Source organism: Oreochromis niloticus, linkage group LG3, assembly GCF_001858045.2.
Source record: "Oreochromis niloticus isolate F11D_XX linkage group LG3, O_niloticus_UMD_NMBU, whole genome shotgun sequence".
Taxonomy (NCBI): Eukaryota; Metazoa; Chordata; class Actinopteri; order Cichliformes; family Cichlidae; genus Oreochromis; species Oreochromis niloticus.
The window spans coordinates 74959781-74985466 of NC_031967.2; the positions used below are offsets into that span (position 1 = coordinate 74959781).

General features: G+C 40.5%; 2 long non-coding RNA genes and 1 pseudogene across 2 annotated transcripts; 1 reads left to right on the forward strand and 2 right to left on the reverse strand.

Moving 5' to 3' along the window:
- Window positions 1-13776: 13776 nt before the first annotated feature.
- On the reverse strand, window positions 13777-16446 carry LOC112846553 (uncharacterized). Its single transcript, XR_003219560.1, has 2 exons — window positions 16264-16446; window positions 13777-13902 (listed from the first exon to the last, which is right to left on the reverse strand). It is a non-coding gene; the product is annotated as an uncharacterized LOC112846553 (long non-coding RNA).
- A 415-nt stretch (window positions 16447-16861) lies between these two features.
- Window positions 16862-17790, reverse strand: LOC112846556 (uncharacterized). The gene is made up of 2 exons (XR_003219563.1): window positions 17717-17790; window positions 16862-17119 (listed from the first exon to the last, which is right to left on the reverse strand). It is a non-coding gene; the product is annotated as an uncharacterized LOC112846556 (long non-coding RNA).
- Window positions 17791-23347: 5557 nt separating this feature from the next.
- Window positions 23348-24600, forward strand: LOC112846536 (putative nuclease HARBI1; annotated as a pseudogene).
- The last annotated feature ends 1086 nt before the right edge of the window (window positions 24601-25686 follow it).

Genomic DNA, 25686 nt, shown 5'->3' on the forward strand with positions numbered 1-25686 from the left:
TAAAACAGAACAATTATCAGTCATGTGTCCAACCTTAGTCCAGTCTTTTGTCAGTGTCCAGTCGGTCCAACCTATGGTCTGCCTGGTCCGTCCAGTCACCATCCATTTACACACATTCACTCACATGCATTAACATCAGGTATTGCTGACAGTGGAGACTATCTCGCAAATATTCAGTCTTCACTCTCAGCAACATCAACTCATTTATTTGTTTTACTTTGTTTTTAAGAAAATAGTTCTTTCTGCTTTTGGACTGGATTCGCTCGCGGCAATCCTTTTACTTTGTCAGCGCTGTTATCCACTCTTTTGCAGGCCTGCTTACAACAAAAATGAGAAAAAGAGAGCTGAGTATTAGCTCATCAAAGTACAAAACAAAATCACCTGACAGGTTTTTCTTTATAAGTGCACTGTTACAAAACCCCTTAAGCATGTCCATGTTTATTAACACTCCCTCTTTAAAAATAAAACAACAACCTCAAAAATCTTCAACAATCTTAAATTTCACCCATAGACCACACCCAAAACATAAAAAAGCTACACCGTTTTGTACACGAGATCCCCCTTTAAGCACTTTACCAAACTCACATTCAACCTTAACATATAAGCACATTCTCACAATATGTCAACACTAATTTATAAACCTCTTAATCAAATTTGCACCTCTGAACAATCTACCCCTCCTTTAAGGCCTCAATCACACACACACAGCAACCTCCTCTGTCCACATTCACACGAGCTCTCAAACTTTTTCCATACTCAGCCATATCTCAACAATTTAACTTGGCAAAAGAAATACATGTTTAAACTTTATCACATTATTCGATTATTTTCATTTTCTTTCTATACTAATCACTTACTCTGATCAATCAGTGCAAGAGCACTCCTGAGTCACTCTTATAAACACTTTAATCACTTTATTAAACATTCACACCATTCTATCACTCATACAAGTAGCAAGCCGATCTTCATTGCGTATGTTTGTGTGTGCTATTTTGCATATATGGCTTCACAGTCTCACAGACACTTTCCCATTCTCCAGTTAAAGAATCAGTTTTCTCCGTCCCCGAATCACTAACCCCAACTTTAATTTCCCACCTTAAATCACAGCCCTCCTGGCCTTCCGCCAGCAGTTAGGGCTTGCTCTCAGGTTCCTGGACACTGTAAACAATTCAACCAGAAACTTGCCTTAACATATCCATTCATGTTAACCTGTAATTTCTTCAGACTCCTGCATCTGGAGAATTGGCCTGGGTCTGCTTTACTCCTGAAAATAACAAACTAAGACATTTTCATTATTATCACGGACGCCTAAACGACCCACTTCTCTTTTTCTAGTCAAAAATACCAATTATGCCATGTATGTAAGCGTGTTCTTCCTTGCGTTATGTGGTCATGTAAATGCAGTGTAAGCTGTTTTCTTCATTGCATCCTTATGTATTCATTGCATTTTCATGTATTCATAGTTAATTTATGCATCTTTTCACTGAGCTCTAGATTCAAACTATCTCACTTCTGATTCATTTCAAAAATAATCTCACATGTAACAATTTGTATGTGTGTTTTCTATTCATTAAGGTAATAACAATTATTTCTTTCATTATTCTTACCTTTTCTAATGTTTACCTCTTTGTTATGCTATGGTGGACATCCCTAAACAATTCATGAGTTCAGGTTTCAATTTTCAATCCAATTATATCCTATATTCTCGCAGTCAAACTCGTCCAGCTTCATCTCTCACTGGTCCTCTCTGCACAATGTCCTGTTCGGGCTTCAAAGCTCCCGCAAACACAGTCTCAACTCAGCTGTTGTCTTCTTCTCTGTTTCTTTACAGTCTTTCTTTCAGATTAAGTCCCAGCATGGCAAAATATCACTCAGTGTCCAGTGCTCTTCCACAATTCTTTATCCCACTGTTCAACTGCCCAGCCTGTATTTTCACAGTACATGTTACATTACTCTTCCATGCTGCTGCTGGTCGTCAGTCGTCATCAGTGTTACTGGATCAGTGGCACTGTCGTTTGCCTGCTGTATTCAAGTCCACGATGTTCTATCGGTCTTCATCAGGCGATTAACTGTCCTTTGAACTTCTTCTCCGCTTCAGGGACAAAGTGAGAGATCCAGCCGCACAATTTCGAGCCAAAAACTGGCTTATTCTCCCAATTCTTTTAATCTACTTTTCTGCTGCTGAACTCAAGGTTGCAAAGTTGAAAGACGCCCACCTGTATTGACACACTAAACCATATAATTAGTATTATATTCATTTTTTCTTAAAGGCTTCATTTGCTTCATGTGCCTAGAGTTAAATCTCTCTCTCTGTGTTCTTTCTGTACACACTCAGTTCCCATATATGGGCATGCACAGTTCCTGTTCACTATTTCCTGTCGCTGCAGCCCCGGTACACAGAGCAATATTTCCTGTTCCTCAAACTAATCTAACTCCTTTGTTTTTTTTGTTTTCTTGAATTAAAAACACTTTCAAACTTTAGCACATCCTACTTTTCATCACACAAGAAATATATTTCACACTCCTTTATTCCATACACACCTTTTAAATGCTCTAACCTCTTTCAGACGCCATAAATCGTCTCACACGCACTGCCTTTCTCTCTCTCAGACTTCCCCTTTTCACTTACTCAGACAAATCACCCAGTCACTCAAATCAAATACTGACAGCATTCACACAGTTAAAATCCCACAAAATACGCTTTCATACGAGTATCTTGGACATGCCTTCCATGATCAGAAAGAGCAAGTCAAAAGAAAAAAGAAAAAGAAAACTGAAACCTCTCATAACATCACTGAAGGTCAAATATCTTCATAGACCCAAAAGTAAGCATATTATTTCCCTAGTCAAAAGTCAAACCGTTACTCACAGTAATTTTAATCTCACAGCCTTTGTGTTTTGAAACTAAAAAGAGGAAGGGACAGCGCCCAATTTAAAGTGCGCATGTTGTCACTCAACAACACACACACAGAAAATGTAACTGTATATATATTATCTCAAACTGAAACAAAACCCATCTAAAAATCCTAAAACATCTTACTTCGACACCCCAAAACACACATGGCTTACAGACATATTTATTAATTAAATTATCTCAAATTCAATTTCAGTTCTCAGAACCCAGGTAACGGTCTTAAGTATCAACAGTTTATGTATCCTATCTCAAAACCCCTCAAAAAGTCATACAGTCATGGCAAGAAATAAAACTTTACTTACATATTGTAATAAACAAAACCAGCATCTTAAGTACATGCATCAGCAATGTCTAGCAGTCCCTATTAACTTCCTCATACTCTATTGACCTCTCAGCTGCCTTATTTGCATTCTCACACACACACACAGTCTAAAAATAATACCAGCCTGACTCACAGACTCAGACAAGTCTCTTAATATATTTACACAGACGTCCTATGATTACAACTGCACAGATTTTAGGCTTCTCATTTCAAAACCTACACAATTTAGACAATTTTTAAATTAACCCTCCAAGGGACAAACTCCCTGAGTTTTTTGTGATCAATTTAACCAGTCTCGGCCCCGGACCGTGGTCAAATATCTAAGACCCTACACAATTTAAAAGCGTCAACCAACTCAACCCCTGCCGAAAAGCTCTGTTTGGGGACATTTCACATCCCAGGCTTCCCCGAAGTTTTAAGTTAAAAGTTACACGCCCGAAACCCGGTTTCTACTAACCAAAAAAGTGCAAACCACCGTCCCGGACGGCAAAGTGGTCCAACCACTAGTTATTCTGGAGTGCCCCAAGCTCCACAGTGACCAACTGACTATCCCTCAACTGAGGACAAGGTCTAAGCGTCCTTGACCTTGGCAACCGTTACGTCTGAGCAATGCACTTGTTAGACTCCCAGAGTCCCGTTCTATACAATTTAATTATTTTGAAGACACCCCGAAAATCACAAACCCACCATATCGGTGTCCAAGCCCGGCTTTATATTCAATTGAGACTTTAATGTCACAAACTTCACCAATTACCTATTATTCTAAATTCTCTTTATCCTAAATCCTCTTTATTCTTATTCCTTTGGGACTTTAACCCGGTACCTTTAGTGAGACTCTAACTCACTTTTACTCTTTTTCTTATCATTACTTCAACTTCAACTTCTCATGAGATTTTCACCAGAACCAAAACAGACCTTTACCAGTAATTTTCAGTGAGTAGACTTTCAATTTTGTCAGAACCAATTCAGCACTGTTTGGAAATAATTCAACAGGTAGTGCCTTACCTTTGAATAAGCCGGCTTATGTCCACTCACTTCGACCACTGACTCGTGTCTGCCTGTTTGAGCACCTTGGACCCTCTCAGTCTCAAGCTCCAACTTTTCTCCCTCAACCCTCGGCCAATGCACCAAATGTTACGGGTCCGAAATTGAGGATGAGAGTAAAACAATGATGGTCCAGAAGAGGTCAATCAAACAATTGATTTTAATGAATGCACGCAGCGTGGAGAGGTGTAAACTGCAAAACAGTTGTACATCTCTACCCAAAATACACTCTAGATTGCTTTTATAACATCAGGGTATTGTAACGCCCCTTCTTGCGTTTACAAGCACATAATTTGCATGTACAGAACATTCATGTATTTTAAGAATTAAATGCAACATAGAGGTTCCTCCTTGTGGCATACTCTTAAGAATATGGTGATGATCTAAGGCCTTTGAGGTCACCATGGACTGGACATCCTTCCGTCACCTGTAACTAAGCAAACTCAAATACCACAAGAAGCTGAATACATTCAGGCCTTTGCTCAGCTACTATTTTACTATACCCATATACTCAGCCTATGAGTTATGATACATATATATTTAACTCAATCATTTTAAAGTAGTTATAACTGCACCTGTAATAAACATGTTAATATTTGATTATGATAACCCCTATAATATAAATTATACCATAATGCCAGCAGCTTCAATAAACACTTTGATGAAATGATAATTAATGCAATGACAAAGATGATGGTTATATAAAATAATCCCTGTAATTCCACAGACACTTATGCACTCATTTTGATCACATCTCCACCTCTCATTCCAGATAAATGAACTCTCCCAGTGGCAACTATCACATACCGGTGTGAAAAAATGTTTTTTTCTGATTTCTTAGTGTTTTGCATATTTATCACATGTATGTTTTAGAAAACACAAGAAAAAACAAAACACAGTTTTTAAGTGATTTCATTGATTAAAGACAGAAAGGTTATCCCAACCTACCTGATCTGTGTGGAAAAAATAATGGCCTCTCTTGTTAAATCATGAATTAACTGTGATTAACCACATTTTTTGGAAAGCTGAGTTCAGTTTTTAATTCAATTCAATTTTATTTATATAGCGCCAAATCAAAACAAAAGTCGCCTCAAGGCGCTTTATATTGTACAGTATATCCTATAATAATAGGTACAGAGAAAAACCCAACAATCATATGACCCCCTATGAGCAAGCACTTTGGCGACAGTGGGAAGGAAAAACTCCCTTTTAACAGGAAGAAACCTCCAGCAGAACCAGGCTCAGGGAGGGGCGGGGCCATCTGCTGCGACCAGTTGGGGTGAAAGAAGGAAAACAGGATGAAAGACATGCTGTGGAAGAGAGACAGAGATTAATAACAGGTATGATTCAATGCAGAGAGGTCTATTAACACATAGTGAGTGAGAAAGGTGACTGGAAAGGAAAAACTCAATGCATCATGGGAATCCCCGGCAGCCTTCGTCTATTGCAGCATAACTAAGGGAGGATTCAGGGTCACCTGGTCCAGCCCTAACTATATGCTTTAGCAAAAAGGAAAGTTTTAAGCCTAATCTTGAAAGTAGAGATAGTGTCTGTCTCCTGAATCCAAACTGGAAGCTGGTTCCACAGAAGAGGGGCCTGAAAACTGAAGGCTCTGCCTCCCATTCTACTTTTTAATACTCTAGGAACAACAAGTAGGCCTGCAGAGCGAGAGCGAAGTGCTCTAATAGGGTGATATGGTACTACAAGGTCATTAAGATAAGATGGGGCCTGATTATTTAAGACCTTGTATGTGAGGAGCAGGATTTTGAATTCAATTCTGGATTTAACAGGAAGCCAATGAAGGGAAGCCAAAACAGGAGAAATATGCTCTCTCTTTCTAGTCCCTGTCAGTACTCTTGCTGCAGCATTTTGGATCAGCTGAAGGCTTTTCAGCGAGTTTTTAGGACATCCTGATAATAAAGAATTACAGTAGTCCAGCCTGGAAGTAATAAATGCATGAAGTAGTTTTTCAGCATCACTCTGAGACAGTATATTTCTAATTTTAGAGATGTTGCGCAAATGGAAGAAAGCAGTCTTACATATTTGTTTAATATGTGCGCTGAAGGACATGTCCTGGTCAAAAATGACTCCAAGGTTCCTCACAGTGTTAGTGGAGGCCAAGGTAATGCCATCCAGAGTAAGAATCTGCTTAGATACCATATTTCTAAGATTTTCAGGGCCGAGTACAATAACCTCAGTTTTATCTGAATTAAGAAGCAGAAAGTTAGCGGCCATCCAGCTCTTTATGTCTTTAAGACATTCCTGCAGTTTAACTAATTGGTGTGTGTTACCTGGCTTCATGGATAGATAGAGCTGCGTGTCATCTGCATAGCAGTGAAAATTTATGCTATGTCTTCTAATGATACTGCCTAAGGGAAGCATGTATAATGTAAACAGAATTGGTCCTAGCACTGAACCCTGTGGAACACCATAATTGACCTTAGTGTGTGAAGAAGCTTCTCCATTTACTTGAACAAATTGGAGTCTATTAGATAGATATGATACAAACCACTGCAGTGCAGTACCTGTAATACCTACAGCATGTTCTAATCGCTCTAATAGGATATTATGGTCGACAGTATCAAACGCAGCACTGAGGTCTAGCAGGACAAGCACAGAGATGAGTCCACTGTCAGAGGCCATAAGAAGATCATTTGTAACCTTCACTAAAGCTGTTTCTGTGCTGTGCTGAGCTCTGAAACCTGACTGAAACTCTTCAAATAAGCCATTCCTCTGCAGATGATCTGTTAGCTGTTTGACAACTACTCTTTCAAGGATTTTTGATATGAAGGGAAGGTTGGAGATTGGCCTATAATTAGCTAAGACAGCTGGGTCTAGAGATGCTTTTTGAGTAAAGGTTTAAGTACAGCCAGCTTGAAGGCCTGTGGTACATAGCCGATTATTAGAGATAGGTTGATCATATTTAAGATTGAAGCATTAATTAATGGCAGGACTTCTTTGAGCAGTTTTGTAGGAATGGGGTCTAAAAGACACGTTGATGGTTTGGAGGAATTAATTATTGAAGTTAACTCAGAAAGATCAATTGGAGAAAAAGAGTCTAACTTAACATCGATGGTACTAAAAGTAGCTGTAGATAATATTACATCTGTGGGATGATTATTGGTAATTTTTTCTCTAATGATAAAAATTTTATTTGTGAAGAAGTTCATGAAGTCATTACTAGTTAACGTTAAAGGGACGGTTGGCTCAGTAGAGCTCTGACTTTTTGTCAGCCTGGCTACAGTGCTGAAGAGAAACCTGGGGTTGTTCTTATTTTCTTCAATCAGTGACGAATAGTAAGATGTTCTGGCTTTGCGGAGGGCTTTCTTATAAAGCAACAAACTATTTCTCCAGGCTAAATGATGATCCTCTAAATTCATACCATAAAGTCATAAAGTCATACCATAAAACTCTAGATCTGCTATTCAAAGTGTCTTTCTTAGTGTCTTATGCTTGTTCACAGCATGAGGTGCTAACAGAGCTTCAGAGCTTTTGGTTGACTGTGTGACTGATTTAACTTCAGTGCCACACAGACATTATTTATCCACACAGGGAAAAGCAGGTGGTGGGTCACATCTGCACAGGATTATGTTGTAATCACTTCAAATTCATCCACAGAAATTTGTATTTTAAAGCATGAATTCTGGTAACTTTGTCTGAAATTTAGCTGGCTGTGTGCTTCAACACAAAGTCAATTTTATCAGTGTTACTGCGTGTTATGTTAAGGCACACCAGTGGTTTTCATCAAAATCCCTTCTCAAAGTATAACAAATGCATATTTTTCTGCAGTCAACCTCACCTGATACGTATCGCAGCCATATTGTGTTAATCAGTTCTCTTCTTTAATGTGTCATTGTCACCTTTGTCCACCATGTTTCTGCAGAGTTAGTTGGTTTCTCCTCCAGGACTCTGACAAAAATGACACATACTGTCAGTAAGCAGTGTTCTTTGGATGAACTTTGTGTTTTAAAACATTTATTCTGCAAAAAGTAAAACAAAAATCTTCATTTTGTGTTCAGCTTCTCAGAAACACACAGACATCCCACTGTCAGGCCAATAAAACAGGTCTAACAGTATCACTTGTTGTTGACGATGTTCACACAGGAGAGATTGTGTCATGTGACGGCTGTGTGCAGGCAGGAAAAGGACCCAAATGCAGACTCAACTGAGGCGGGAGCGAAAGTCAAAAAGCAGCTTTATTGCTGAACAGAAAAACCATACAAAACCTGACACACACACAAGACCAGACACACAGCATGAGGGGCATCCCAACAATGACACAGAGAAACACAGGGCTAAAATACACTGGGGAATAACGAGGGGACACAGCTGGGAGAAATCAGACACGACAAGACCAAGGCGAGCAAAACTCGGTACATTCAGAAAGGACACAGACCTTCAAAGTAAAGCAGGAAATGTAACACTGAGACATGGACTTGACAGGGGACACAGCTGACAGGGGAGACAGAGCACATAAGAAACACAGAGACCAAACATGAGGGAGGCAGAGAGAACACTAAACACTGGGTCACTGACCAGGACCGATTTAAAGGAAAAGATAATTCCACAACAACACCGACAGTAGCAGGTGAAACTCCCCACAGAGCAGTGATGTGTGTGATGTCAGAGAGTCTGCACTAAATAGTCATTCGAAGAAAGCACACACACACACACACAGTCATGTTTTTATATTTTAGTGAGGACATAATGATTTCCAGAGCCACTTCCCTTAACCATAACCATCAAACATAAATGCCTAACTCTAACCCTGAGCCCAAACCTGACCATAACCTCACCGTAACCCTGACACCAAAACCAAAATGCCTTCAAACTCCATTTTTATCCCCATGAGGGCTCTTGTTCCCCACAGAGATATGTAAAGATGTACACACACACAACCCCGTTCAGCTATCGTAGTGAGGACCCTCATTGACATAATGGTTTCCCTAGCCCCTTACCCTAACCCTAACTCCATTAGAGCCTGCTGTATGTTACAGGTCCTGCCAGCCTCACTCACAGCCATTCAGGGTGCTCACCAGCCCCTGTGCTGGCCTCACTGGCTGCCTGTGTCTTTTAGAGCTCATTTTAAATTTCTTATGTTTGTTTTTAAATGCCTTCACAATCTGTGTAAACGTTATAAAAATGCATTTTTGGGTCCACGTACACCTACGAGCTGCAGAGAGGCGTGTGGGACTGCAACTCTTCTTCACCGTCACAACTTTGCTTGTAAGCCAGAAAGGAGCAGAGAAGATGCAACGCTGCTGTCAGTTAATACAGCTACACATCACTGACAACAAACAGATGCTCAGTTTAAATATCTGACATATTTTCTGTGTTCTACTGTGAATAAATGAGACTTTATCAGATTTATAAATCATTGTATCCTGTTTGTATTCATGTTTTTACAAAGCAGCCTTTCTGGAAGAGCTTCAATGAATCATTAGAAACAACTTACAGCTGCACAGTTATGTCAAACACATCTTTGTGTCATTGTGGGATTTTTGTGTTTCTACATGTGACACACGTCTAAAACATGCACACAATTTGAACACAAACAGGGACTCATTTGTTTCCACAGCCAGATGCTGAGAGCCATTTCCTTGTAGTCCTGTGTCTATATATATGTACCATTAGATGTTATTGGAATGACTGTCAGCTTTGATAGTTTCATGTATGTTTAGCTGGACGGCTGTTTGATCCTCCACATGTTTAAAGGTGTCCAGTCCTGAGACACTGGGGGTGGAAACAGCTGTGATGTCATTGGACTGTCACAAAGACAGAAGTGCATGAAGTGAGCAGCCAAGGAGCCGCTGATGTTTTGGATTCAACAGCATTTGAAAGGTTGACACAGACACATTTGCACATAGAAAGCTGAATTTGTCATATGCCACAGTGAACTCACTGTTCAGTGTTTTTCAGGAAGCTTCTTAACTGCCTCTGCTGCCAAACAAGCAGCTGATGTCCTTGAGAAGAAGCTGAAGAAGTCTTCAACAACAAATACAGGAAGTGGACTTTCAAATACTAGATTCACTTTAGACTCACACAAGAAATGACTCAACTAGCTGTGTTTGATTGACTCCTTTGACTCTATGAAAGGTCAGTGTGTGTCTGTACACAGACTGTTGTGTTGGACTATTATTCAGTTGTCTGCTGAATGTTTTCAAATGTCTGCATCTCAGTGTAGATGAGGCTGGGGGTCATGGGAGGCCACCATAGCAGTCTCTTCAACATCATGACATCATCATAAATGCTACTGGACTGTCTGATGGGCTGACGGTGAAAAAGCCGTCGGCCTCTGGAAGGAAACAGAAGACATTTCAGAGGCTGCAGCAGATTTCTTTGATTTGGGGCCTTTTTCAGCTTTATTGGACAGAGCAGTGAAGATAAGTGACAGCAAAGCAGAGGGAGAGAGAAAGGGGGCGTGGTCAGAATCAAAGCCAGGCCAGCTGCTCTCCACCTCGTGGCACATGGTCACCTGCTCATCCTAGTGAGCTCCACCAGCAGCCCTTTCACACAGTTTACACTGTCAAACACTGTGTGTGGACCTCAGCTAACAATAGGCTACATTTAAGTCTGGACTACATGCTTTTATATTGAGGCAGATTTTTCACTGTTTTTATTCCATCAGCAGCTCAACATCATGAGCAGCTTTGACATAAAGACATCAAACTCAAGCTGACTTTAAACTGGATCTACTTTTAATACAGGGGCTCAAAAACAACCAACATCTTTATTATATATCAGGACAGAAAGTCATTTCATCTCAAATGGAAAACAGCTTTATTTGGAATAATCAGCACTATCAACTGGTTTGGGATCTCCACCAGTTTCATGTCTTTCCAGCTTCTCCAACAAAGTTCCTGTAAAATCAGCATCTTTATTGGTTTGATAGTGATTGATTATTCAGTCCCAATCTGCTGTCATCTAAAGAACAAAATGATGTTTCTATGAGTCAAAAAGCTCCAGATGTTGTTCACAAAGAAAACAAAGATTAGGAAGTTAAACACAAAGTGTTTGGAGCCAAAATGTTCCCAAGCTGCTCTTTTTGAAATGGCAGAGGTACAGTGGTGTCTAACAGCACACTGTGGAAGGCAAACATGTTATTGTTGGATGAAACTTCATGAATCCTTTGTAGATTTGAGCTTTTGGAGCCTTTCTTTTCTCTTCAGGTGTACAGAGGCTGAGGAGGCAGGTGAAGCAGGTGGAGCTGTTGTAATGCTGGCAGAGGGTGTGTCTTAGTAACTCTGTGAGGTAGAACTGGATCCAACATTGTGGATGTGTTGATGTTGGAGCCATTAAGATTCTCTGGCCACACTGTAGGATTTCCCTGTGATTCACTGCGGGGGCATTTTGGAGTCTGTCAATGAAACTCTTCATATTTGTGTTTGACACCAGTTTATAGAAACAGACAAATGTGTCATGCTTTTGTTCGGCCTCCACAAATATACACATTTGTTCATTGGTTGGACTTTTTGGAAGGAGACACATTGAAAACCACGTTAATAAGATCTTGTTGTTTGCTGTGGATCCGACACAGAGAGTGGACTTCAGACAGAAAGCGTGGAAGAGATTTTAGAGGCCGTGTGTGGCAACAGGAAGTTTCTGTATGTTTGCTGATCTTACATGTGGAAAACAACACGTGATGTTTGTGAAGTTCTACAATGATCATTGTTCTGACAGCATTTTGAGTGGGAACAGTTCAAACTGAGAGTAGTGGGAGTTATTTACTGATTGAAACAAGCTGAATGTTTCTGTGCACAATGAAGATCAGCAGCAGCAGCTCAGCTGATCAATGAATTGACATCTATCAGTCATTTCATGAGATGAAGTCATCAGCAGACATTTGTTCTAACTGTGTGATAAATGTCAGAACGTCAGGGCTCTGCTTTAGTCACTACTTGATGATCATTGGCTCATTGTTGAATCACGTGGCCCAGTCTGACCTCTGACCCTTTGCTGCAGGTCTTCTGTGTTATCTCCACTTTCATGTCTGATCTTCTGCTGTATCGTCCAAAATAAACATCTGAATCATTTCCAACACTTCAGCAGATCTTTAGTTTGGGCAGTACAGTACAAAATAACACATATTGTACTATACTGCCCACTTCCTGATCTTATTGGATCTGTGTGTGAGGTTGGTGAAGGAAACACATGTTTACTGAGTGAATCGCTGCCATTAGGAACTAGTTTTTATATCACAGCCTAGAAATCACACAGGACCATTTCTGCAAGTGAAAAGTCGTAATTGGAGGAAAATAATTGTAGAGTTTGTGCGACTGTTGTTTGTAAATGAAGAATTGTCCCAACTACATGTGCTGCTGACCTTTGACCTTTTCTTTAGGTGCACAGAGGAGTCTGTGGAAACATCCAGAACTGAGGCAGTGCTACAGATGTCTACAGATGATCGTTCCAATAAAATGAGACAGTTTTGTAAGTGGATCACAGTTTGAAGTTCATTGAAACCTATAAGAACATGTTATTCAAACCAACTTTATCCAACAGGAAGAAGCATCAGGGGAACAGGAAACATTCAAACATGTTTACTGTAAGAACTGCACAAAGGAAGGAAACACAATCCTACACACGACCACTTTAAAATGGACATTTAGCTTTTCAAACATCAGGGAGTGCTGCAATAACAACACTGTGCCCATTCTGATCAGACTGAAAGATTTATAGAGATTTATCCATGTGCTGGAAAAGGATTTGATATCAACATATATGCAGATTAGTAGGAGCATTTTCTTCATATTGATTTAGAGTTCAGTACTAGGAATATGTAGAATTAACATCTGTGTACATGACGAGTGATGAAAACTTTCAAATGACGTCAGAATTGGAGTCTCTATCTGTGACTGTCCCAGAGGAACCTACCTGAGGGATTATTAAAGATCTGTCTATCTAGAAAGACTTGCATTGATTCACAGTGTACAATTCTTTCTAATCTATTAACATCTTCCTCCAAATCCTGTTTCTGCTGCATCAGAAGGGCTCAAACCTCCTGCTGTTGTCTGCTGGACCATCAATTCTACTTTATGATGATCTTCAAAGATAAAAACGTGACTTTATTTGTGAACTCTGTGAAATGCGTCTGATGTTTAGTTTGAACCAATCCTGTGTCAGCTGCAGCCACATCATTGCCACGCATACAAATGGCTGCGTTCCTGTTTAGACCTGCTGGCTGTCAATGGGCTTCGTTCCATTTCAGACTGCCGGTGGTCGCTGTGATCTAAACTCAACATGGCTCCTGTGTTAGAAGAGCCTCTGATTTTAAACTTTGCACATTGAATAGTTTCTTTGCAACACTATGGAGCTACCAGCCCAGTATATGTAGCCACAGTAGATGGAGTTATCAAGCTGCACTGACCAACATCAGGACTCATGTGATCCCTACATGTAGAATATATATATATATACTGGAGGTGCTGGGTATACAAGTCTGGCCTAAGTCTTCGGTCAGAAAGACTGCAGCAGTCCAGGAGTTTAGTTCACTGTCTTTAATTAAGCTTCACAGAAGAACTGGTTACAGCAGGGCTTGCCAGGATAAATCCAACTGTGCTGCAGCCAGATATGAACTTATAACTGTAGCAGATGCAGTATAGGTGACTATAAGCATGGTTTTCTGGAAACAGAAACAGGTAATACTATAATTAGCAGGGTCAAAAATAACTAAGCAACAATCAGAACATATCATCTACTAAGACACAGCAATATTTTACACTGTCCACAAGGGGTCACCGTAAGACCACAAGTTGGCTAAATAGCACATATATTCCCAGTTGCTAGTACTAAGGCAAGAATGTGGCAAGCTAACAACAGCTAGGGTTGCCAACTCCCTGAAAAATAAATAAAGGACACCTCGTGGCCAGGGCCGGGCGACCCAGTTGTCTTCACCCTTGCCAGTGTGGTGAATTTTGTAGCTCTTTTTTTGTGTGTGAAATTATTTTTCTTAACCATTTAACTTGAATTTGATTTAAGTAGATGCATATTCTTTGTGATATGAACACATGGGAAACAAATGATCATTTAGCCATTTATTTTTAGCTCAAAATGACAACATCAACACAATAAAACAGGTCTCTTTCTTAAACAGAAGCCTGTCATGCTTAACTTTTGAGAATATAAGTAAATCTTTCTTTAAAAGAACTCTGTCCTGCTTAACTTAAAATTATATAAATTAATAGAAAACAATAGAACGAAAAACATTCTTGTAACAGTGCACATTTAGTGCATTTAGTACAATTGGCTTTAGTTGAGGTATTATTTCAGCTTTTTTAATGCTAATCAGCTGCTCCCGTTTGTAAACCCGCTTGTTCCCATGATTACGCATCATAACTCATCATCATTATTCATCTATGTATTACTTTTATGTAATAGTCATATATTTGTTGTAATCATCTATCCTTGCAGTTGTTTATTACACAAAATAAATTATATTATCACACTTCTGGCCACATAGCGCTGATATTCACTGCACATGCCCATATTAATCTTAACCAGAGGGTTTAAAAAACAAACCAGGATAACACCTATAAAGCGCACTGCACTGTGTGCCGGCGCACTTTATTCCATAGGCATGCTTTTAATGGTGGGCACATGAAGAACATGAGGGGCGTGAAAGCTCGGGGAACCCGTGCACTTTTCCAGCCAGGTGTTTTCCTTTTCCCATTCCTCCCAGTACTTTTGCAGCCTTTTCTTTCTTTCTCTGAGGGGAACAAACATTGCTGCTCTAATGCTGGGCTTACACTGTGCGATCTTTTTGGTGTTCTGCCCGATTTTGGCCTTCATCGTGCATCGTGTAGTATACGTGGGGTAACGAGAAGCGATTAACACCTCACGACCAGCTCCTGATCATCAATCGCTCGTGAGGGTGTCACCGCAGCCGGTCACACTGCGCACGCCCAAACACGTAAATGTCGGTGAAAAAGACGGAGCAGCACGGCTGTGCAGCGTGTGATCTGGACACAAGTGATGGAGGCACAACTTGTAGAACTTTGGAAAGCTCATCCGAGCCTTTTCGATGTGGCATCACAAAATTATCACGACCACAACAACCGTGAAAATAGTTGGATTTACACTGCTGCTCAATCACAGCTGCCTGATCAATGTTTTTCATTAGCAATTTAGCAAAGTTGATGGTGGTGGTGTGAGTGTCTGTGTGAGTGAAAGACAGAGAGGGAGAGCGAGCGACAGATTTTCTGTTATAACCTTCATTTTATGGACGCACAGTGTGAGCACTCAGGTCGCATCAGAGCATCGGGCCGTATAGTGTGAGACCCTGCATCGTGACCTATGAACTTATAACCCCTGCGAGTCAATCGTGCAGTTTGAGCAGGAGCTGAATAACGTGATTGAAAAAATCGTGCAGTGTATGCCCAGCTTTAGGTGTACTGTCGTCCGAGACTTGCACCGCAGTGTCGGCGTTTGTTTCCCTGTTGGCCATGCTGCTTGTTGTGGTTATCTGTTGTCTTCCGGTATTTTCTCGTAAGCGACCTTTCCTCGACCAATGAGATAAGCGGTAATCTGAATTGTCATACTCGAATTGTCATAGGTGTGCTGTCAGCTCATTGGTCAAAGAGCAGGAGAGGGGCTGGGAATTATGTTTTCAAACAAAGCGTTAATTCCATTAACATTTATAGACTACTTTTGATTCTCACTGTATTATGGGACAAAGTGCGTCCCTTATTAGCTCAATACGGGACGTGTACTTTTGTCTCTAAATACAGGACGATTCCGTTTTTTAAGGGACGGTTGGCAATCCTAACAACAGCTAAAGTAAGCAATAAACAACAGAAAAATCCTTTAACCGCGGGATGTAATCATTGGAGGAGATTCTGACCACTGGTATGAACTTAGTGAAAATTAACTAAATAATTAAATAAACCTACTAACGTGATATCAGTGTACCGAGGCATAACTTTAGCTTGAAACATGCACAAACAACTATGACTATTATCATACCAGTTAACAAAGGTAAACTTACAGATTCATTAACGCACACGGAATCACACAAACTGCGTTACAACTCCCATGCTCTGTCTCTGCGCCTTTCGTCTCTCACTCCCACTCTCCCTCTGCGTGATGCGCACATGATCAATGATGCGCTCATTTGGGTGCGCTTGATTCTTGCCTCTAACCATTCTGAGGCTGAGTCAGCAGGGAATTTGCACACTACATGTGGACCTTTCACACATGGATCCAAGTGCAGATTCAACTCTGCATTACATTTGACTCTACACAGCAAATCCAGCATGTCCAAATTAACACTGTCAGATTTGATTTCAACACTATTAAAGTGTCTATATGGGTCCACACCAGAGAGTGTTAATTTAACTCTTTTTGGAGAGTTGGTAAGTTAACTCTGATTTAGTGTTAAACACCAAATCTATCTGGAGTTGATAATTTAACACTTACTAATGCTAACTAGGTGTTAAGAGTTTATATATTAACTCTCAAAGAGTATTTTAGTTTAACTACATAAGAGTTATCTTCTAATTAATTCTAAAAAGTGGAAATTCTACTGTTCTGAACTTCTAGAAATTCCTTTGGAAATAAACATTAAAAAGATTCAATGGTTTTTAAAAAACATTTATTCTGAACTGTGCACCACAATTGCAAAACATTTTCTGAAAGATGTAACAATGTACATGTTCTCACTTTCATTAGAATTTTGTTTATCAAAAGGTCTGACATAGGTGAGCTGGTAAATGCAAATAAATAACAGCATTCTCATCACTTATTTCTTCAATACAATATGCACGTCCTTCATTCATCACTTTGTGGAACTTCAACGCACTTCTGCTCTCCCCCATATTCCACCTTCATATTCACGGCATATTCTGTGTGGAGATTGATTAAAAATTGATTAAAAATTAGTTGACACTAATTAATTGCACAAATAATCCGGTAATCAATTGCAGCACAGTAAAAAAAGGAATCATTTTTGAGCCATTACTTGTGTATTTTCCCAAAAGACAAGGACACAGACAACAGGTAATACTGAACTAAATTTAAAACCTCAACCTTTTTCATTTTTACCTAAACCGTGTGCACAAAGCTCTGGAGGGATCAAAATGCTAACGTAGAACCCAGTCAGGACATATTTAGAAAAAAACGAGCAAACAGCAGCTACTGCTGTTTGCTCGTTTTCTTTTGTTTTTTTTTAGGGAGATCGTTTTCAGGCTTCAAGTAGCACCGTTATACCAACATTTCACATTCTAGACATTGTTTTAGGTGTATTTAAGTTGACCAAAAATTTGACTGAGGCTGTAGTATTTGCCCGCAAACAATACATTTCAGCTAGCTAAAACAGAATATTATGCTATCACCGAGCAACATGCCTAATGCCTTTCACACAGCTTTTTCTCAACTCCAAAGAGCCACAGAAGTAAAAGCTAATAATAATTAGTGAAACAATCTTTGAAAAAATGACTTACCAAGCATGGCAAACTCAAATATGAAGAGCAAAATGTTCCGAAACGGCTTCACTTCAGCTTCGATTGGAGTGCTGGGGGCGGAGTCTGTGAATTTACTCTATTAGTGTCATTGCCCCTCTAGGAGTTCGGAGTTAAGAGCTCAAGAGTTAATGTTTCCATTGTAACACCTCCAGATTTGACATAGAAACACTCATTTTTAACACTCGGTTTTAACTACTATAATTTTACACCTCAGAGTTACATTAAAGGAATGTGACTCTACTAAGAGTAAAATTAACTCTACTTTTGCAAGAAGACTACTAACACCAATACATTTAACACTTTTGAATTTGCTGTGTAGCTGTTACACACTTTCATTTTCTAGCTGTGTCACTTCCTGCTTTTTGGATCAGATAGTTTATCCATGTCCACAAATGTTTGGCTGCATATTTGTATCATCTATATTTTCCAGTCTTCATACAGCCGATATTTCATGTGGACTCCAATCTGCCACCTGCCATCACGTTTTCAGGGTTCATTCAGTGTTGAAATGTAGGACAAACAGCAGCACATGTTCTCTAAATGTTTGCAGTCATTTTAAATGAAGCTGATACTACATGAGACATTTTCCACATTTATTGTCTTTGAACAGAGAATAATAAAGCCATCAAACATATACAGGCTGTGCAAACACAAACTTCTGTGGTGCATTTGATGACCTGCAGAGGAGAACAAGTCGGGCTTTTCAGCCCTAACACAACCTCTTTGTTCTCAATACTACAAAACCTTCAAAGGCTGATATGCAGGTTTGCATGAATCACCAACACAGTTGTGTTTGTTTCTAGTACAGTTATAAATAAGCTGATCAAATATCTGCTCACAGATTAGATCCAGTATCTATTACAGATGAACTGGATATCACAGCATGTTGTTGATCCGTCATATCAAACTAAACAGTGTTGCTGCTGTAAATATCCTCCAATAAAGTCAGATGAGGGCTGCTGTTGCCAGGTAACGATGATGTCACACTGGATCTTCTGATCTTTAGCATCGTAGCGCTCGGAGTCTGATGTTGGCTCATGTGTTGTCAGACACCAACATGACGTTCTACTAGTCACGGCCTCACCTTAACCCACTGATGCTGATCACACAGACCCACTAATAGAACTGTTTTATCAGGTTTATGCAGCGTCACCATTAATGTCACATTTAATCACATTTACATTACAAGCCCACTACAACCATTATCAGCATGTTAAATTACATTATACATCTGCACTGATTTAAAGTATTTTAACCTGATTCATTTTTTCCACCTTAACAGTTTATTCCTCAAATCAAACAAGATATTTGACCCTCAAATAATGTACCAACAAATAATTTTGCATTAAAATATTTATTTTTCAACTTTTACAAGTGAAATCAAACAAGTGTATTTAACAGTGAAACCAGAGTGAAGCTGCTCATATAGAGTCCAACCCAGGCTAAAGTAAGTTGAGTAGAGCAGCATCATCAAAGTGTCTCTGAACACGGTGCAAGATCGCCATCTGCAGGACAAAACTAGTTTTTCTCGCCCTCCTCGTCAACCTCATGATGACGTCATCTTACAGCAAAACATGCCGATCAGGTGACATGACTGTCTGAGAGGCGGAGTTAAACTGTGGCAGGTAAGCATGTGGAGGAGGAGCAACAACATGACGCTGGAACATCATCATTGCATTATACAGTTTCCTCTCTAACTGTATGCAGCTGTGAACAAGAACAGCTGTGGAACCAGGGTCCTGAGTGTCATCTATGGATGAATGCAGGTCAGTGTGTTGCTGGTGGAGGTGATGAATCACAGTATCCATCTCACAGTGGGGTCAGAGCTTTTCTTCTGCTGCTCTGAACTCTACCTACTTGTTCATCAAGGCATGAGTAGAAGGGCAAGGAGACTTTACAGACATGTTGAAATTGTGATGTGAAGACGGTGGACTGTGGTGGTCTCTGCAGACTGTTGGACTCTGTTACAATCTTCTTCAGTCTCTGTTACAGCCGTGGGGAGTCGCTACACGGCTGTCCAAGCAAACCTGTCTGTCTGGAACAAAGCATTTACATTCAAAAAGACATTTACAGATAATACAAACAACACATGTCAATATCACATGATATTTATTATTTATTGTATTATATATTATTATCATTTATTCATATTTATCTTTCAATGAAGATGAACAACCAACTGCAGCTTGAATCATTGAATTTACACCACGCACTGCAGATATATTTGAAGACTTCTATGTTTTATAAATTGTAAATGACACATTAAACCAAACTAGATAGATAACAATAAGCAGTACAATAAGTGTGGAGCCCTTCCTTCAGAACGTGTCTGCGCTCAGTCATCCAGGTCATGATAGTCTAAGAAGCAACCACAACCTCTCTGCAGAACATTTTACAAAGTGAAATGTGTTTATTGTCCCATCAACAGTTTACCTGCAGAATCAGTACAAATATCTTTGCTGTGAGGAAGTGACGCAGAAAATACAACGTTTCCCTCTCTGTGACAATGAAAAAGTGCTTGTTAATATCAGAGGCTCATCATTATAATGGACATAATGAATATAAATAACAGCAAAGAAAAAAAAGTACCAGGAGATTTTCTTTTGAGATTGTATCAGCTTCTGCAGGGCATCGTCCAGAGCAGCAACACATGGAAATCACATGAAATTTCCATTTTTTCACTTTCTTCTTCCTCTAACAAGATCCTCAGTCTGCAGCTGTTTCTATTGTGGAGGCAAATCCATTCTGTGTTTCCTTGAAAGCATCATTTCCACTTCAAAGGGGTGAAAATGTGTCAGATGAAGTTCCCTCTTTACAAAGTGATGATGAAACTGTGGCACTTGGTCTCAGACTAGTGACTGAACTGTGATCCAAACTGAGCAATGCTTTAGTTTGAGAAGCATTCAAACCCACATGTGTATAAGATAAGATAAGATAAGATAAGATAACCTTTATTAGTCCCACACGTGGGAAATTTGTTTTGTTACAGCAGTGGACAGAGCAAAGTTACATAGAAAAATTAGAGAAAAACACTGAAGTAAGATACCAATAAGATACTGTACACAATAGAATAGAATAGAATAAAATAAAATAAAATAAAATACTATATAAAATCAAATAAAATAGAATACAAATGCTATATACAACTGAGTAAAAATACAACGATGCCAGAAAAGATTATTGCACTTAGTGTTATTGCACATGTGTGGATGTGTGTGTTTGATCAGTTAAAGTCTTTGTTGTGAAGTCTGACAGCAGTGGGGAGGAAAGACCTGTGAAATCTCTCCGTCCCACACCGTGGGTGCTGCAGCCACTGAAGGAGCTGCTCATGTCACAGTTCTGGGTCAGTTTGACCCAGTATTTTGAGTTGTTCTGTTCTGGTGTGTTTTTGCATTTTGTATTCTTTTCTTGTTATGATGATAATGATGATTATGACTCTGTTTTAGTTATTCTTGTTTAGGGATTAGTTCGTAGGTTTTCTGTTCTCATGTTTATTGCAGGTTTAGTTTAGTGTCTAGTCTGTCTCTCAGTGTCGTGTCTGCGTCTTTGTTTAGTGGTTTATGGTTTCCTGTTTTGTTTTGAAGGAGTGTGCCTCATGTTAGTGTGTGCAGCTTTGTTCCCCCTGTCTCGTCAGCCCTGATTACTTCCCTGTGTATATAAGACCTGTGTTTGCCCCTGCTCAGTGTCGCGTCGTACCCTCTACAAGCTGTGTGTTCTGCTCCCGTGTTCCTAGTGTTTAGTCTCCAGCTCAGGTTTAGTATTTGTTTTCTAATGTTTCAGTCCTCAGTTCCTCTGTTCAGACTTTTGTTTGTCTTTTGCTGAGTTTAGTTAGTTCGAGGTTTTCCCAGCAATAAAAGCTGCGCTTTAAGTTGTACTTTTGTGTCTGAGTCCTGCTTTTTGGATCCACCTCTCCTGCCTGCCTGCCTGCCACACAGCCAACCATGACAGCTCAGTGCTGTCACAGTCTCCTGCATGGGGTGGAAGATGTTGTCCATCAGGGATGACAGCTTAGCCACCATTTTCCTGTCACTCACCACCTCTACTGGGTCCAGAGGGCATCCTAGAACATCATCCAGGAAAACAGAAAAAGCACGAGGGAAGTGTTTCTGGGGAGACAATAACCCAAAAGACCAGCTGCAGGAAACTAAAGATGGATTTGTAGGCTAATAGTTATGCCAGACCTTCCCAAAGTGTGGGGCCCGCCCCCTAGGGGGGGCGCAGAGCCATGGCAGGGGGGGCGCGGTATGAAAAGGAAAAAAACAAAACGCTTGGACACTGCTAGCGCGAAGCGCCCACGGAAACGCAAAGCAGGAGAGGAAGCATAGCTGAATAGGTTTCCAAACCAACTTCATTCTAAGCCGAAGACTAGAAAATATGATGAAGCATATCTGTCCTTTGGTTTCACCTGCACAAGTGCCAAGGTAGGTCTCCCCTGCAGAATTGGTTTTTTGTTTTTTGTTTTTGTTCCCCCGGGTCAAATCACGGACAAACAGTATCCAACAGTTGTTTATGTTTTTGAACCCATTTTGCACAGAGAGGCATTTTTTGAAAAATGTATTGATAGCAATTTTGAATATTATTACACAGAAAAAAAAACAACTACACGTAAAATAATCACACCGTGACACCTCTGTCAGATACCAGATATCTTACACCTGATCAGGGGCGTCACTGGACCCTGAAACACTGGGGGCTCAGTCCTGGAACCACAGCAGCTGTTTAAAGTTACTGAGTGTAATTGACAGTAAAGTGAATGTAAATGTGAGACGCTGTGTGCTCACAGCTAAAGGCTGCAGTCAGCTGTGTTAGAGCCTCTTTCACACAACGATCCTTTAATATACACTCAGAGCTCCATGTTGATGAAGCAGTCATGTGAGAGCTCGTGTGCTGACATGTTGACAGAGTGACTTTAGAGCTTCTACTGAGCCATGATGGTTTTTGAATGGCACAACAAACTGTAACTACGAATGGGTACAACATGATTCATGAGTGTAAACTAAGATTTATGATGTGTATTCCATGATGGTATTGTAGTATTGGGATATTACTCAATTCTTGAATTTACAGATTTTTCAATGGACTCTGGTGGCAGCAGATTTTAGTTTTGCAGTGACTGAAGGATCCCTCCCCCCCCCCTGTACCGTAGAGCTGACAGTCTGCTGCAGGACCCTGAATGCATCATAAGTCTACAGGTAAGCTCTCACGGGTCCGTTCTTCATACCTTGCTAAGTAAGTTAGCTGGATTTGATTGTTGACGATTTTGCGTGATCTTGGATCGTTCGGTTCTCCAAAGCTCATCCGGGACTTGCTGTTGTCATAGCAACAGATCCGTAAGCGTAAACCTGCTCGGGAGCAGGCTTACTTTATGTAAACAGGATTAGATCGCGGCCACTCAGGTATGTCCGCTGCATTTATACGAAAGCAACAGCAATGTTTCTGCACTGTTTGCCCATAAATAAATATTATCAATGTAACTAAAGATAATGCAGTATTTGATTATTTCAGATGTAATTCATATTTTAGAGTAGTAATAGAAAAACACTTCGTGTAATCAAGATGAGAGACCACGGCTATAAAAGCGAAGGTGGATTTGGGAAGTCTGTCGCAGCCATGTCCTGTCCGTTTGTACGCGAGCAACCCATTGCGGAAGGTGCAAGATTGATAAGGAGAGTTTTCAGAATTCAGCGTATATTGCGGGATAGACAGGATCCTTTAGCTCAGCATGACAGTGTGCTCATAGAGAGATTTTCCCGTGAGGGTATTATTTACTTAACCAACTTTTGGATCCCTATGTTAAGAGTTCCACTCACCGTAGTCGGGCATTAACAACTGCACAAACTGTGTGCATTGCCTTCCGTTTCTTTGCGAGTGGCACGTGTCTGTACGCTGTTGGAGACGCAGAGAACATTGGCAAAAGTGCTGTCTGCCGTTCCATTCGCAAAGTATACCTGGCACTCAAGCATTCCCTGGGTGTGTTTGTGGATTTTCCAAGCCACGTAAGACCACAGGTTGTCAAACAGGGCTTTTTTTTCCTATTGCAGGTACAATAAATTTGATAATGAATGTGATGCAATCATGATGTCTGTAACTATAGCTCGATTGTCCGCAGGCTTCCCTAATGTGATTGGTACCATAGACTGCACACACATTGCGATCAAGGCCCCCCCAGGCCCCAATGAAGGGGATTTTGTCAATCGAAAGGGGGTTCACAGTATAAATGTGCAGGTGAGTAATACTAATATTGTAGAGGGTAATATATAATGAAAAGGAGTGTGTTCACATAAAATGAAATCTCTTAGATGGTGTGTGACTCTATGTGCCATATCACAAATGTGGAAGCTAAATGGCCCGGATCAGTGCATGACTCAAGAATCTTCAGAGAGTCAGGGTTATGCACATTATTTGAGCGTGGTAAGGAAAAGAGACTTATTTTGATATTTCATACTTATTTTGGGCCTAACATAACAGCATTTCTCCATTACACAGGCGCCTACGATGGGATTCTCCTTGGAGACAGGGGTTATGCATGCAGGCAGTACTTCATGACACCGTTCCCTGACCCCAAACCTGGGCCACAGACCCGCTACAATGCAGCTCTAGCCAGGACAAGGGCACGCATTGAAATGACCTTTGGGCAAATAAAGGGAAGATTTCAGTGTCTGAAATGTCTGAGGGTTGCACCTGACAGGGCATGTGACATTATTGTTGCATGTGCCGTACTGCACAACATTGCCACCATCAGAAAGGAGCGGACTCCTGTGGTGGAGGTGCAGCCTGATGATGACCTCCAGCCAGTGCACTTGGACCAACCTAGTGGCAGAGCTGCACGGGACAGAATTGTGCAACACAATTTCGAATATTAAAAACATGACCAAACATATTTCTCATGGAAATTTATTTGAGCATCTTTTTCTGTCTCATCAAAAAAAAGCCAGTCATCATTTGCCGGGAAAAAAATCATATATACTGTATCACGCAAGGTCATCAATGGTGCTCTGTATGAAAGTGTATTTTTACTTACTCTGAAATCCCTTTTGAAGCAACTCGATTTCTAGTTGAACTTTTTGCCTCATTAGAGCTTGAAGTTCAATTTCACCTAGAAGCTTTTGTTTCTTTAGCTCAGTATACTCCATTTTCTGCTGGAGACTTCTCTTATAGAGCAAACGAATGTCACCCTGTTTCAATTGTAGAGACAACATTTAACGGTCAATACATGTCATATAGGAAGTAAAATTAATTACAAGACTGCCCACCTCTGTATCAGGCCTCTCTGCCGGCCTCTTTGCCTGCAAATCATACTGCAGTCAGAAACACATAAAGTACACAAGTAGATACAAATTCAGGCCAAATTGTGCATGCACTTACAGGGACTTCCTCCAAACCGCAGTCATCTGACAGGGTTGCTTCACTGTCCTGTGCAATGGAAACAAAATGGTGTTACAAAGGGATGTGGTACAGCCTATTGGTCTAAATAATTAAAAAAAAAGATATATATATAAAAAAAAACACCCATCTCGCCCCTGCGGGCGGTTTATCCTTCAAGCTCGGGTCTTCTACCAGAGGCCTGGGGGCTTGAGGGTCCTGCGCAGTATCTTAGCTGTTCCCAGGACTGCGCTCTTCTGGACAGAGATCTCCGATGTTGTTCCCGGGATCTGCTGGAGCCACTCGCCTAGCTTGGGAGTCACTGCACCTAGTGCTCCGATTACCACGGGGACCACCGTTACCTTCGCCCTCCACATCCTCTCGAGCTCTTCTCTGAGCCCTTGGTATTTCTCCAGCTTCTCGTGTTCCTTCTTCCTGATATTGCTGTCATTCGGAACCGCTACATCGATCACTACGGTTGTCTTCTTCTGTTTGTCTACCACCACTATGTCCGGTTGGTTAGCCACCACCATTTTGTCCGTCTGTATCTGGAAGTCCCACAGGATCTTAGCTCGGTCATTCTCCAT